This window comes from Mastomys coucha, unplaced genomic scaffold (genome assembly GCF_008632895.1).
Source record: "Mastomys coucha isolate ucsf_1 unplaced genomic scaffold, UCSF_Mcou_1 pScaffold14, whole genome shotgun sequence".
NCBI classification, from domain to species: domain Eukaryota; kingdom Metazoa; phylum Chordata; class Mammalia; order Rodentia; family Muridae; genus Mastomys; species Mastomys coucha.
The window spans coordinates 66521533-66538887 of NW_022196896.1; positions in this window are offsets into that span (position 1 = coordinate 66521533).

Here is a 17355-nt window from a genome sequence, read left to right on the forward strand (position 1 = left end):
ATCGAACTGAGTGCAGGGTCCCCAGTGAAGGAATTAGAGAAAAGACCAATGGAGCTTAGGGGTTTGTGACAGTAACAAAAGAAAAAGGAGCATGGTACAAAGACTCAGGAAAAACAGAGATCTGGTTCTTCAAGAAAATCAACAAGATAGACAAACCCTTACCCAAACTAACTAAAAAGTAGAGAGATTATCCAATTAACAAATCAGAAACAAAAATGGGTCCTAAAAACATACACAGAGGAAATCCAGAGAGTCATAAGGACACACTTTTGAAGCCTATATTGGCTTCTAATGCCAAATTGGAATATCTAAAGCAAACAGTTAATTTTCTCAATAGGTACCACTTACCAAGTTTAATCAAGTTCAGACAAACAATTTAAATAAACCTACAACCCCTAGTGAAATAGTAGTCATTAAAATTCTCCCTTCCAAAAAAACCTACTGCCAGATGGTTTTAGCACCAAATTCTACCAGATATTCCAAGAAGAATTAACACCAATACTGCTCAAATTATTCCATAAAATAGAAACAGAAGGAATATTTCTCAATTCATTTTGTGAGTTCACAGTTACCCTGATACCCAAGCCACATAAAGACTCTACAAGAAAGAGAATTACAGACCAATTTCCCTTAGGAACATAGATACATAAATACTCATTAAAATACTTGCAAACCAAATCCAAGAACACATCAAAAAGATCATTCAGCATGACCAAGTAGATTTCATCCTAGAGATGCAGTAATGGTTTAATACATAAAAATCAGTAAACATAATCCACCATATAAACAAATGGAAAAAAAAAAGACATGAAAAGGCCTTTGACAAAATCCAACTTCATGATGAAAATCCAAGTGGATCAAACACCTCTACATAAAACCACTTATACTGGACCCTGAGCCTGATTGACAAGAAAGTGGGGACAGCCTTGAACACACTGGCAAAGGAGATGACCTTCTGAACAGAACACAGAAAGTGCAGGCACTAAGATCAACAATTAATAAATGGGACCTCACAAAACTGAAAAGCTTCTGTAAATCAAAGGACACCATCTATCAGACAAAGTGGCAGCCAGGTGGTAGTAGTGCACACCTTTAATCCCAGTACTTGGGAGGCAGACAGATCTCTGAGTTTGAGGCTAGCCAGGTCTACAGAGTGAGTTCCAGGAGAGCCAAGGTTACACAGAGAAACCCAGTCTTGAAAAAAACAAAAAATAAAACAAACAAAAATAATTAACCAACAAACAAATAATCCAAATAAAAACAGGGAAGAGATCTAAACAGAATTCTCAATAGGGGAATCTCAAACAGCTGAGAAGCACTTAAAGAAATGTTCAACGTCATTAGCTATCAGGGAAATGCAAATCAAAACTACCTTGAGATTTCATTTTACACCCATCAGAATGACCAAGATCAATAACACAAGTGACAGCTCATGCTGGCAAGGATGTGGAGCAAGGGGCACAATCCTCCATTGCTGGTGGGAATGCAAACTTGTACAGCCACTGTAGGAATTAATATGGCAGTTCCTCAGAATGTTAGGAATCAATCACTTCAAGATCCAAATTTATCACTCCTGGGCACATACCCAAAGGATGCTCCATTCTACCACAAGGACACATGCTCAACCACGTTCATTGTGGCTTTCACTGAAAACCAACTTAGAAGATGTAGTACACTTACACAATGGAGTATTGCTCAGCTGTTAAATGAAATGGCAATGTGAATTTTGCAAAAATAAATAGAATGAACTAGAAAAAAAATCATCCTGAGTTACGAAAGCAAGACCCAGAAAGATAAATATGGTATTTTTTCACTTATAAGAGTATATTATCCATAAAGTAAATGACAACCAAGCTACAATCTGTAGACCCAGAGAGGTTAGATAAAGAGGAGGGATCTAAGGGGGATGCATGAGTCTCCCTGGGAGGGAAAACAGATTTTATGGTTGGACTGGGGAAGAGTTGGGTCAGGAATGTGGGGAACCAGGTAGGGAAATATGGGGTGCAGAGAGAGATGGCTGGAATTGGAGAGGGTATTCGGGGGGATGGTATATGCAAACCTAGTGTCATGGAAACTTCTTGGAATCTATGAAGGTGATCCTAATGAGGACTCCTAGTAATGGGGGCTATGGAATCTCAACTGGCCACTTCTTGTAGTCAAGCAAGGCTTCCAGTGGCTGGTCTGGTTACATTCCATTGGGTTGTTGGCCAAGAAGGTCCAATGAAAATCCCCAAACAACCCAGGCTGTTGCTAAGACCAAAGGTAGCATTCTGCAAACTGGCAATAGGACCCTAATTGCCACAACACCCACACAACTCATTGAACATGGAGAAGGAGCCCTCAGACCTATGTACTATAGTCTCTTTGGTATGGGAAGGTACTCAGCAGGCTACCAAAAGAGAAAATTAACCGAGCCACAAAATCTTTGACCTACGAGCTGCAAAATATGCCAGGGCAATGATGGCACAAGATATGTGGGAGTAGCCAACCACTGTGTGATTTTATCTGGGGTCTATCCCACAAGAAGGAACCAACAACCTACACTGCTTTGGTGACCAAGAACCTGAGTCTAGATAGTGCAGAGATTTAGGGTAAAAAGCAAATACTACTGGTCTAAAAAAAAAAAGTCAATAAAATGATTCACTTCCAAATGATATTCTGCTGTTCTTGTAGATCAGTGCCGTATGCAGTCACCATCAGAGAGGCTTCCCCTGGCAGCAGATGGGAACAGATGTGGAGATCTCCCATCTAGACATTATGCATAAAGAGAGTCTAAATTGGAGATCTTCCTCAAATCCCTCCCCTCAGAGACCAAAGAATCCTGTGGAAGAAGAGATATAAAAAGTCTAAGAGCCAGAGGACACCAGGGGGCCCTTTGATTCAACTAAGCTCACAGAGACTGAAGCAGCAAGCACAGAGCCAACACTGGCCCACACCAGGTCCCACGTGCATATATTATGGCTATTAACTGAGTATGTAAATGAACTAATGACCATGAGAATGAATGGGTCTCTGGCTCTTTTGCTTGCTCTTGGGACTCTTTTTTGGGTTGCCATGTCCAACTTCAAAATGATAGTTTTTGCTTCATCTTCTTATATTTTATTTTGTTCTATTTGGTTGTTCTCTCTTAGAAGCCTGTTCTTTTCTTATGTGAGACAGAAAGGAGTGGTTCCAGAAGGAAGGGAAGGTGAAGAGGAACTGTGTCTCTCTCTCTGTCTCTCTCTCTCTGTGTCTCTCTCTGTCTCTCTGTCTCTCTCTCTCTCTGTCTCTCTGTCTCTCTCTGTCTGTGTCTCTCTCTCTGTGTCTCTCTGTCTCTGTCTCTGTCTCTCTGTCTCTCTCTCTGTCTCTCTCTCTCTGTCTCTCTCTCTCTGTCTCTCTGTCTCTCTCTCTGTGTCTCTCTGTGTCTCTGTGTGTCTCTCTGTCTCTGTCTGTCTGTCTCTCTCTCTCTCTCTCTCTCTCTCTCTTCCTATATTATATAAAAGAACCTATTTTCAGCAAAAGAGAAAAATGAGTAAAAAGTATAATGTCTTTAAATACTTCAGGGTCAACTGCTGACATAAACTCTATATCCAAAAATGAAAGAACATTTACATTTTTAAAAATAAATAAGCATTCCAAATTTTTTTATAATAGCTAAATTAATGACCAGGCTACTTGGCTTGTGTGTATAATACCAGAAACCTTTTTAGTAGGGCTGGAGAGAGAGATCAGTTGTTAAGTATAGGTATTGCTCTTGCAGAGGACCCAGGTTCAGTTCCCAGAGCCCACATCATGTGGTTCTCAACTGCCGGTACCCCCAGTCCCAGCAGATCCAACAATCTCTTCTGGCTTCTACAGGCCACTGCATACATAAACTCACACAAGTATACATATACACACAGAAAATAGGACCCATATGAAGCCACAAGGCAGTTTCTAAAGTACACAGACAGAGGTGTAGAGCTGAGGCCAGGATCCCCACCTTTGAGACCTGTAACTATTCATGGTTTTAAAATGTTTGCTTTCTGTATTTCGAGGCTACGTTTTTGGGCACATAAACATTCCAACTGATTATTCTTGCTATTGATATCTTTAAGTACTTTTTGAAACATTTCTGCTACTCACTATAATTATAGTGTATCTTACAATTGAATTTGACCTTGTAAGATGAAAAGAAGAGCACACCTTCTTTATATGGAACACTTTCCTAACAGTCTTAATTCTTTTTTTTTTTTTTTAATATTTCGTTGTCATTCTTATTTCTCTATTAGGAGTCTGGAAGCTCAGTTTGAGTTTATGTTGCATTTGGTATGTACTTTTTTAAAAAAAATAGTTTTTCCCATTTACTTTTATTGTCTTTGGTAATATACTTCACTTCTGTTCCCTTATTTTTTGTGCTTCACCTTGCTGAGAGTTCTTATACCTTCTTTTGTTTGGATATTTTATATGGATTATGTATAATTGTCTTGGGAAAGTAGAGATTCTATTTAACATATTTTTAAATGTTTTACTCTTTAAATCTTTAATTCTTCAAATACAATAATTTTAGCTGTCACATAAAATACTGGCATTAAACTGATTATATTTGAAACTTATTGAAACAAATCCTATGTTTAGCAAAGTCATGTATTAAATACAAGTATGAATACCCACCCACCTACTAATTCTGATAAGAACTAACTCCATCACTGAGAGTTTACCACATCATGCAAATTGGGACTGAGGGCCTCAAAGATATCTCTGTAATGGGGTCTCCAAGACTAGAGAGGATCAGGGCAGGGGCACCTGGAGCCTACACTCCAGGCTGTATGATTCTAGAAGCTGATTTCTACCACAGAATCCAGATGGCTAGAAACCTAGATGGCTAATCTGAGATGCCAACTTGATAGAATTCTGAATCAACATAGAAACAAATGTCTAGGCATGTCTCTGTCTCTGACCTATTGAGGTTATAGTAACTGAGTTGGGAAGACCCACTCTGAGTGCTTGGAGCTCCATGCCATGGGCTGAGGGCATAATGCCATGGGCTGGGAGCACTAAACCATGGGCTGGGAGCACCAAACCATGGGCTGGGAGCACCATACCATTGGCTAAAAGCATCATGTCATGGACTGGGAGCATCATACCACAGGCTAGGAGCACTATACCATTAGCTAGGAGCACCATGCCATTGGCTAGGAGCATCATGCCATGGGCTGGGAGCACCACATTATGGACTGGGAGCACCACATTATGGACTGGGAACACCATACCATGGTCTAGGTGCATCATGCCATTGGCTAGGAGCAACACGCCATGGACTGTGGGTCCCAGGCTGAATAAAAGCCAGCAGAAGTGTCCATTCCTTCAGCTTCCTGCTGTCGGTGTACTGTGACCAGCCATCTCCTACTTCTTCTGGCCTACCACCCTGACATGTTGGATTCCATCCTTTGCAGCCTCAAGGCCAAACAAGCCCTTTCTTCCTTACTCTGCATTCGTCGGGAATTTTGTCATGGCAATGAGAAGAGTAACTGATACAGAAACCGTAGAAGGAGTCGGCTTGCTCCTCTTCCAAGGTGACCTTCTGGAACTCTTCCTGGGAGGTCTTAGTAGTCAACCTAGGTGGTCTGGACATAAGCCATTTACATTCCCTCATGGTGAGACCAAGCTTTGATACACAGCCAAAGAATAAGAAAACTCATCCTAACTTTATCTTTGAAAAAAAAATAGAGTAAACTTATGACAGTAAGTGTATTAAGATGTAATTTATTATGGCAATTATTTGCTAATTCTTGTAATAGAAAAGGCACAAATTAAATACCATTTGGGTGGCTTCAATATTCGGTATTCTTGACAAAATAGTAGGGCAAAAGTCTTGGATGTTCTTTATGCAGTTTTGTGCCACAAATCTAAAAAACAAATTTCTTAGAAAGAAGAAAATATTAAACTAAAAAGAAAAGTTCTTGTTTCTTTTTCTTAAAAAGAAAATATTTAAGCATTTATCCATCTGTTGAGTGCTCAATCCTCTGACCTTACAAACGCTTTCCTTATTTCTCTGCCACTTTTAACTGGAGAAACTGCCACTTTAGACAACAATTCTACATGTGATCTGGACAGTTCCTTAGTATCCCTTGATCTGTTTAATGAAATCCATCTCCTTTGAGTAGAAGATGTGTCTTCTACTCTGAAACTGACCCACATTGCTAGGAGGTTATGGGTGTTAAATCACCTTTTATGTCTGTCCTTGGTGATGGCCAACTGGATCATCCTTGGTCCTCTGCAGAAAACAGATGGTAACTCAGTCCACATAAGTGAGGAGTGTTTTAATAAATGACCCCAAATAATAGTGGTTGGGTGGGTTGGGGAAACTGAAGAGATGCTTATGGATATATGGGTTGGAAATACAAAGAACACAGTATTGGCTACCTCTCATTTCCCAACCTTGACCTGGGGCCCAGAAATCTAGAGGTGTGAGATCACCTGACTTAGATCATATGCTGCAGATTATCTACAGTGACTCAGCTGACAGCGAGCTGGTCTCTCTCTGCCCCTGTCTTCTAGCCTCCTGATCGTGACTTCTACTGGCTCAAACCAGAAAGAATCCAGAAAACAATGGAGCCTTTGATTGCATTTATAAATAGGAGTTTCCAAAGCACAAGCAGGGTGAAAGGGGATCTTGAATCAACAGGGGCAAGCAAAAAGGATCTAAGGCTGTGTTGGCCTGCTGCTCATGGGTGATGGTGTTAAGTGGAGACAAAGAGAGGATGGAAACAAATGTAGCGATGCTCAATTCACTCAGCACTCTCTGGCTTGCTAACTCGGGAGCTTCTATGTTGCCTCATAACCAGCGTGATGTGGATAACAGCTTGAGGGCTAATGTGCCTGCCTAACACTTTCCCACAGGAGGGACACAGAATGAAATTTCTCTGAAGATAGAATAAAGGATGACTGAATTTCTGTGTGGCGGTTATTTTCATAGATGTATATAGAAAACCTTTCCCCGAGTCGCATGACTGAATTTCTGTGTCTTTGCCTGGGTTGCATGAGCCAGAATCCTGAATTGGCTGGTGACAATAGGCACCTCCCATCGCTAGAAGATGCCTTTTTGGCAGTCTGAATTTGAGATCGTAGTGGAACACTCAAGTCTTAACTTCAGTGCTGACTTCAAGGCATCACCTACATGTAAGTCTAATGAGCAAAATGTAAACAGTGGAAAGAAATTAAATTGGAAGACACTCGATCAATGGCATAAGAGAAAAGTAACTTCTGATTCTTTAAATGTTATTTGGTGTGTGTTGGGAGGTGGGCATTTTACCCGTGGAGAGGTCAAAGGGCATGTTTTCCTGAGTAGGCTATTTCCTCTTGTCAAGGCAGAGTCTCTCTTGTTTTTGCAGTTGCTCTATAGTGTACTCCAGGCTTGAACTATAGGGTGATTCTTTTATCTTTCCATCCCTGCTCACCATAGAACAGTTGAGGAAAGAACACATCGAGTCACTCTGTGCTGTGCCGATCAACCTGACCAGCAGGGAAGAAAGACTAGCACACCAGTTCCTTCCAGCAACAGTTTACTCAGGAGCTGTTAGTTACAAGAGAATCAAGGGTGTGACCCCAATGGTCTGTGAGTGCTGCTTAAATACCCTTCGTAGGACTGCCCATGAGCCCATACCACCTCTTGCGCTATCATTGGCTATAGCCTCATGACGAAAGATCAGACCACTGGCAGGTGCAACCCTCTTGCCAAATAAGGACTTGTTTACTCCTTAGCAGAAGAATGGCAGGCACCATCTTAAAGGCACAGCAGCGCTCCACATCACTCCATCTGGTTCTTTACCTGAGTTCCAGGAATCAAACTCAGGTCTTCAGGCTTTTGCAATAAGCAGTTTTAACTGCTGAGCTGCCGTAGCCCAATTTTTTACATATACATATATGTGTGTGCATTATATACATTACACAATATATATAATATCCAGCATGAAACACACAACTCAGAACCTGAGGATGGAATATCACACACCCACTCCTTGTGGTTAGAGGCTGCTTGCTCAAGGTGCTAAATAGGATCTGAGGTCCAGAGAAACCTCTGGCAAAGCTCGGGTGGTGGCCTGGAAAGTCAGGCTGGTATGACCTCAGGCAGCCCCTTAGGGTCGAGAGATGAGGCCAAGCACTGACATTATCCAGTACATGGGAGGAGGAATACACTCTCATCTCATATATGTAACACCAAATTCAGAATCCATAAAAGGAAATTATCGCCAGATTCTATATCATCAATATTGAATAGTTTTGCCTGTTCACAATGTTCTTTTATTGTTTCTTCAGATTTTTTTAAATTTTAACTTTTAGTGTATAGGTGTTTTGCCTCCATGTATGTCTGTGTACCACATATATACAGTACCTACAGAGTCCGGAAAGAGGGTATCAGATTCTCTGGAGTTGGAATTATAGATGGTTGCCAGCAGCCATGTGGGTGTTTGAACCTAAGTCCTTTAGAAGGGCAGCCAGTGCTCTAAAGTTCAGTAGAACTAATTCTTTTGCTCCTTTTCACAATAAACTAACTGTCTTTCTTCCCTCCCTTTCTTCCGTCCTTCCTTCCTTTCTTTCTTTCTCTTTTATTTTTTATTTTTATTTTTTGGTTTTTGGTTTTTTTTTTTTTTTGAGGCGAAGTTTCTCTGCATAGCCCTGGTTATCCTGGAACTTGTTTTATAGACCAGGGTGACCTTGAAATCAAAGCTCTGCCTGCCTCTGCATCCCCTCCCAAGTAGTGGGATTAAGGGAATGTACCACTAGGACTGGTCTCATAATGTACTTTTAAGAGAATGAAAAATAAGCCACAGATCAAGGGAAAATATTTAAAAGCCTGACACCTAAGCAAAGAACCCAAAGCCTTAATATACAAAGAGGCTTTAAAATTTAATAATAAGGAAACAAGCAATTCAATAAAAAAAAAATGAGCTGAAATGAGCAAAAATTTGAGCTGAAATTTCAAAAACATATATAGATGTCAAATAAATACTCATAGGATACACAACATATTAATTTAGTAAGTGTAAATTCAAGCCATAATGAAATAGCCTTATACATAGATTAGCATGTCTAAACTTAAAACTTCTCAGCACAGCGAGTGTCATACAGGATGTGAGGCGTGGCAGTCCTTACGCACTGTTGGCGGGAATGTGAAATGGCACAACTATTTTGAAAACCAGCTTGGCAGATTCTTTAAAAGTTAAACATATACATACCATATGGCCCAGCCATTCTACTACTAGATAAACAAGAAGAGAAATGAGAGCATATGTCCACAACAATATTTATAGCAATTTTCTTTGTAATAGCTCCAAATTGGGAACAACCTAATTGCACATCCATAGGTGATTGGTTAAATATGTATGGGTAGATGATTCAGCTTTAAAAATGAATTATCAATACACGTCACACACAGATGAAGTTCAGTGATGCTGAGTGAAGGAAGACAGATAACATAGAGAACAGACTGTGTGATTTCACTTCTACTAAATTTGGAGAGATGCAGATAATTGAAGGGTGACATGGGAGATGAGGGACAGAGCTGGGGGGAGGGTCAAGGAAAACTAAACAGAGGAATACGAGGAATCTTAGATGTAATGGATGTGTCCCATGATCTTGACCACGGTGCTTGTTGACAGGGTCACAGCTGCAAACGCGTTCAGATTTATCAACTCATTGGCTTTAAGGATGAGTTGATGCTCACTGATTGTTTATCTCAATAACCCATTTTCAAATTTAAATATTAAAGCTTTCCTATAAAAATACAGTGGCTTTTGAATAAGTTTCAATGTGAAGGAATAATGCTAGTTTTACACACATTCCTCTAGAGAAGAGAAAATGAACACATCTCTTCGACTCTCGATCTTCAAGAGCAAAACTAGAAGAAGAAATTCCCTATGCTGCAGAATTCTAAAGAAAATATTAGCAAATCCCATCTTGCAGTTTGTACAAGATATGAAATACCACAAAGAAGTTGAGTTTATCCGGTGATACAACATTAGCTGAACATGTGACCATCCCGTGCAATCTATCACGTTGTCAGAAGAGATATGAAAAGGCAATTATTAGGACAGACTTATAAAACATATCCGATCACTGACAGGAACTATTTATTCATTTTAAAACAACAACTATCAAGCAGAAATAAAAAGAAAACTTTCTTAGTATGATGGAGTATTTGCAAAATTTCCATGACAAACATGCCACTTAGTGGGAAGATATTGAAAGCATTTATTTTTATAATCTGAAGTGAAATAAGGCTGTTTATTACAACTGCATCTATCTAATATACTGTATGTAATATGATTGGTATTAAAATATTAGAAAAAAACAAGAATGGAAAAAATAATTAAAATGTTATCTCCATAGCAATATACTTACTTATAAAGAAAAGACTCTAAACATAGACAATGTGAAGAGAAAACAAAATTCTACAAATGAAGACTTAATAGTGACTTTAGCAAACATATTGCAAAGTCAGCATCCAGCAATCAGATTTCCATGTCTGTGGAACCAACAATTACAAAATAAAAACTTGAGCAGGTACTATTTAGATTAAAATCTAGGAGCTGGAAGGATGGATCAGCAGCCAAGAGTGCTTGCTGCTTTGCCAGAGGATCCAAGCTCCATTCTCAGCACCAACATCAGGCAGTTCACAAACATCTATAATCCCATCCAGGGGATCTAATGCTTGTTTTTTGTCTCTGTAGGAAACTGCAAAACTGCACTCATGTGTATCACACACATATATACACACATGTGCACATATGAACACACATGCACATACATATACATATGTGCACACATATACATATGCATAAATACATGCACACATGCACCCACATGTACATGTGCACACACATGTGTACATGCACACACATACACACAAATACATGTGCACACACACATACAAACACACACACAATTCCTCTGTATTAAAAATTAAAAGACAGTTTACAGAGAAATTAAGGAAATCCTAAATGAATGGAGCTTATACCACATTAATATTTTAACTACAAAAATCTCATTCTTCTCAAATTCATTGATTTAATGAATTTATGTATAAACCCAGAAGTCTAAGATAGTTCAAGAGAATCCTGGAGAGTAGGAAAGCTGAAGTCCATATTCAGTCAACCCAGAAACAGACCTGAACATACACTGGCATGACTTCTTCATGACGGGAGTCATCTCATGGTAAGGTGGGAAAATGAGATGTTCCCAAAGAACTGTAGACCCATTGACTGTCCACCAAGGGCAGACTCTTGACATGAGAAGCCAATGTCAATGAATTATAGACATAAATGTAAGGGACAACAAAAGAAATGTCTAGGAAAAAACATTTGGGAACATTCTTTTGACACAGTTAGGTAAAAATTTCTTGAATTGAATATGGTGCTGACTAGAAAGGAGATCTGGCAAATTATATCATGTTAAATGAATCATTTCTACTCAATGACAAACACCATTAGGAAGTTTAGGTATAAATGACTGATGCAGGAATAGAACACAGGACAAATGTTGCTTGTTATTCATGAGACACTGGGTCAGGATCTCCACTCTGCCCCACAAAAGGGCAAACACATGAACGGCTGGGCAGAACAGGGAGCTTGTAATCCGGGTCTATCAAAGGATTTGGAAAATGAACAACTGTAGAAAAATATATGCAGACAAACCTTGAGCACACCACATGAGAGCCTTTGTCAGAAAAGGAATATACCAAGAGGCAATATTTGTATGGGAAAGTATTCAACAAGGTGGGCATAGAATGAACACAAATCCAGACCAGGGGAGTTATTGCTATGCATCCTCCAAGTACTTAAAATGTAGTAGATAGCACATGTTGGCAAGGATGTGGAGAAAGCAGACCTTCAGTGAATGCTGACGGCAGGTCTGTCCAGCTGTTTGGCAGTAAATACTAACACTAATCCGAATGTTGGATATCTGCATAGCTTACACCCTGGTACCCACCTTGAGCATATTCCCAACAGGAACAGGTGCACACAGTTACCAAAACATGTGTGCAACAACTACTCATGAATGGTCTAACAGAAATGAGGCAAAACATCCCTTAGCTCTAGAATCGATGGATGAACCAATATTCCATGGCAGAGTGATGTGTCAGAATGCTGCACATGTGAACTTATGAAAGCTATTCTCCCAGCAGCTAAGTAGAAAGCACTTTAGATTTTGCAAGCCACATGCTGTTCCTTTTGCGTGAACCTGTTGTTTTTTAGAAGCTTTTGTGAAAGCAGAAACAATTCTTAGCTGGTGAGTGATTTAAAAGATAATAATGAAAAAGCAACAGGCCATGATGGGGTCTAGCCTTCCCATCTCTGTCCTAGACTGGTAGCAATGAATACATCGCTGTGACAGATAATAAGCAGGAATTAATAACACAGATTTTTTTTCATGAGAAAAGCCTTTCACAAAAGGACACACAGCAAGTGTTGTGGTATTGGCCTGTAATCCAAACTCTAACACTCTGACTGAGACAGGAGGACTACATGTTCAACACTACACTGTGGGCTACACTGTGAGGCGCTGTCTCAAGAAATTGTAAGTTTAGGTAAATCTCATGATGATAGGATTCCTAAAAAGTCGCCTTTGCGATCCTGTAGAGATGAAAGAAAGGATTTCTGAGGGGCCAGATTCCCCCCCCACACACACAAACACACACATACACACTTTCTCTTGCTCACACACATACAAATATACACACTGTCTCACATGCACACACACGTTTCCTATTGCTGAGATAAATACCATGAGACTCAAAACAACTTAGAGGAAGACAGGTTTATTTAATTTTACAACTTCCAGGTCACACACAATTCATCAATCATGGGAAGCCAAAGCAAGAACTCAGGTCAGGAACGTGGAGGCAGGCACTGAGGCGGAGACTTTGGAGGAATACTAGCTGCTGGCTTGCTTCCTGTGGCTTTCTGAGTTTTCTATCTTACAGAACCCAGGACCACCTGAGCAGGGGTAGCAGCACCCACAGTTGGCTGAACACTCCACATCAATCATTAGTCAAGAAAATGCCCCACAGACAGGTCAGTTTGTTTGGAGCAATTCCTTAATTGAGATTCCCTCTTCCCAAGTGACTCTAGTTTATGACAAGTTGACAAAAAAACTAACCAGCACTACACACACACACGCACACACACATACACACACACACACACACACACTTACACACACACACACATACATGCATACACACACAGACACACACAGAGACACACATAGACACAGACATACAGAGACATACAGATATATATAGGCACACGGACACACAGACATACAGAGAAACATACAGACACACACAAAGAGAGAGATATACACAGACACACACAAAGAGAGAGACAGACAGATAAACACATGGAGACACACACAGACACAAACATAAACATGCAGACACACACACAGACACAGACACACATAGACACACACATATACACATACATACACACACATAGACACACATACACTTAAACACACACATACACATATATAGACACAAACACACAGAAACACACACACAACACACACAGAGAAATAATTATACTATGTTCATTTTACTTTAAAATTCTCTAAAACCACAGAAGTATAGTCCCCCACACACAAAACAACTAGCTTGTATCTCACTATCATTTTATATCAGTTTGTCAGTTACAATCTCAGTCCACAAATGTTCCCACATGCATCTACAGTGCCAGCTAGCCAGTGCTCTACAAGACCATGTCTGCCATCCACTGTTCCTGCACTGCTCTTAAATAAGAGCACCAAAGATATTAATGATCTTTATTTGTGAGAAAGACCCCTCATGGGAGAGAGGCAGAGTCAGAGAGAGGGGTCTTTGGTTTCTGACCTGCATGCATTCTCCTGGACCTCAAGGCTTACATTTCAGTAGAAGAGAATTAAGAACACTAGTTAGAAACAAAGACCTAGCCGAACACATTTTTCTCATTTATGCTTTATCCTAAACATTTGTAAAGATTTAGCGGCTCACCCCAGCAAGCCTTTTAATCCACATTCCAGGAACAGAAACGCTTTCTCGAGGATGTTCCTGCACCCAGGCCCCAGCAGAGCCAAGTGATTTTGTTGTCTTAGGCAACAAAGATGAATCTAGAGATGGAAAAACTTTTGAGACTGTGATCCATAGGCAGACATGAAGGGGTTTCCTCTGAGCATGTGGTTCTTTTCTTAATCCTTTTAAACTTTCTATTGATTCTTTGTGAGTTTCACGTCATGTACCCCGATCCCATTCATCTCCCCATCCCCTCATAACTTCCCTTCACTTTTGCAAAATAAAAAAAAAAAAAATCACAAACAAAGCATAGGAAACATCTCATTGTGGAAGCTCTAGTAGGTCACAGTGTGTCCCACAGTCTATCCCTCTGTCCACACCTCTTCACTTGCAAGTGTTCATTGCAATGATTCATTGGCCTGGTGTGAAATCTCTGGTTTCTGGGACATCGTCCATATTGGGTCCTCACTGGGACTCCTCCTGGTTATCCTGTTGTTGCTCTGTGTTGTGGAGATCCTGCAGCCATGGGTCAACAGGACTGGCCCTTTGGCAGATGATATAGATTTTGGAATGGGCCAACTCAGAGCCCTGGATCTGGGCCTGGGTGGTAGCTGAGCTGTCAGCGTGCCTCTCCCTTAACCATACCATGAGGGCGAGCAAGCTCTCCAGCACTGCTGCAGCTAGGTCACCAAATGCTGCCATCTTCACTAGACAGGGTCAGCTTTCCTGCCCTCGGGGTCGGCTCACCTGCATCACTGGCTGGCGGGCTGGAGTGACACCCTCTGTCTGCACTCCATGGTGAGGTGGCAAGGAGCCTGTGCATCTGTGCCATGTGCTGCAGGCAGGTGTGTGGATGGCATGGTGGTCTACAGGTCTTTGTCTGTCTTCCTCCTCCCTCAGTGGGCTGCATGTTGCTAGGCGGGGCTCTGTGTGTCTATGGCTGGCCTGTTCTGTGGGGCAGAGGGGAGGTCTGTGGACATATTTCCCCATCTGAAGCACAACATGGCATCGTGGAACATGGGTCTCTGTCTTCATCCTCCCGTGCTTCACTGCCTGGATTTTATTTGATTTGGTTTTTATGAGTCCTAGGCATAAAACAGCTTTGGACACCAAGCTAAGATGAACAGAGGATTTCCAACTGCTCTGTCCCTGACTAATAAAACAATATCACCAACAAGGTGTCTCTTTGTCCCATGTGAGGGGAGGGGAGGTTATACCTGGACCAGCATCTTACAAGGTGCTGGGGGCACTGGAGGGCAGGGGCTGGTGTTTGAATCTGAGGAGAGGCGCAGGAGAGGTGAAAGCTGTCCTGCATGGTTGGGAAATTCTGCTGGCTCTCAGCTCTGAATGGAAAAGGTGATGCATCCTGCATCATAGCTTACTTCCTGCTTGCAGCAGAGCTGGGTATGAAGTAGACGAGGCTTCTTAGAGAAAAAAAAATGAAGGTTTAAAAGAGGAAAAAGAACAGGTATGGGGTGGTAAATGGAAGCAGAGCATCAGAAAGTTGGAACCTCAACATGGCTAGGCCTGAGTTTCAACTAGCAGAATGAGAGAGAAAGGGTATGTCAGACCATCAGAGAGAGACATTTAGAGGGAAACAGAGGAATGCAGAGTTTAGACAGTGCTATGGGAGATTATCCACTTTGACCTGCATCAGACTCTTGGCTTGCCCATCCAGAGATAAGGCTAACTCGCTGCTGCTGCTGCTCCAAACCACCTGCCCAGGACAATATCAGCCTGTTCTGGTCTAATGATGAGGATCCCTTTACCGTGTGTGTGTGTGTGTGTGTGTGTGTGTGTGTGTGTGTGTGTGTGTGTAGGAGAATAAAGTAACTCTGGGAGCAGGAAGGAAGGAAGGAAGGAAGGAAGGAGGGAGGGAATGAAGAAAGGAAGAAAACATTACAACATGCAGGAACTTAAAAATCAAAACAAATAAAAGCCATGGATGTTATATTGCCTGCCTGAAGCTACTCAAGCAGTGGTGGGAAAATTGAGATTGTAGATCTTGATATTTCCAAAAACGTTTATATTCGACGAATAACATGAATTGATATAGCATCTAGAGTCCTTCCCAAAGCACACTTTGCTCTAACTTCACTTTGTCTGGTTATACAATTGGAAACTTACCCCAAGATATCCCACGTAGAACTCCTACCTAAGTGCATCAGGGCTGAAGGCAAAAGTTCTTGAATTTCCATGGGTCTGAACCCCAAGTGTAGACGAGACCAATGGCACGGTGGGCCCTCACCTCAGCAGGAGCAGGTCACAGGTGTGGAATAGAGTGGACACGACCTCACCACTCAGCAGCTTTTCTTGGCAGTACCATGTCTGCAAATAGTTGCCGTGGTGATGATCTATTTATTATTCAAGGGAACCCATAATGGACAGCCCAACATAGATTGCTTAAAACCACAGGTCTGAATTTTCTCAGAGTTCTACTCAGTTATGCAAAGTGAAGATGTCAGTAGGGCCATTATCCCCCTAAAGCTCCAGGATGTGTCCCAGCCTCTTTTGCTGTGGCACTCCTTGGTGTCTATTGAGCATCCTTTGAACATCCGAGTTCTTGCTCAAGCGGCCTCTTTCCCCTCAAGTCATTCCCCTCTTCCTCTACGACTCAGCTACATTGGATTTAAGGCATGCAATATTCCAACAGGACCTCCTCTTAGCTTGATTATACCTACCAGATCTTATTTCTAAATAACAGCGCCTTCCCAGCTTCCCGGCAGACATATATCAGCGGGGTGGTCCACTGTCCAAACCCACGGCAGGCAGTAACAGGAATTATGAGGCTGACATGCTGCCCGCTGTGCCGAGGGCCATAGGAATTATAATGAAGTGGCACAGATAGCTCTAAAGAATGTACACAGGAAGAGAGAAAACAAGGAGGAAACCCAGAATAACAAGAAAATCAGAAACCACTCTGACTGCGTGGACAAAGTCTTTTACCTCCTACCATTACAGGGCAGCTGTGTGCCAAAGGCCAGGGACTTAGTGGGACAACTGCAGTGTTGTTTGTCCATGAAGTCCCTGGCCCTACCAGGCTGCTTCTGCCAAGGTGTTCTAATGTCACTTGTGCAACAGTGTGGAGAACCGGGATGAATCCTAAGCAATAAGATGGGGACAGGTGTACAGGCATGGAGTGGCTGAGCGCTTTGACCACCAAATCCCCTTTAATCCCTTGGTAGATACTGGCTTCTTGTCCTAACGCCCTCACAACAGCCCCAGAGGCTTCCCGGTCACAGCACAGAGCAATTACATCATGAATCGCACTAGCCACTCCCTCTCATCACCTTTAAGCCCTGAAGAGTATTGCATCCCAGTTTAAGGTCTGCTCTGGAGGTGTA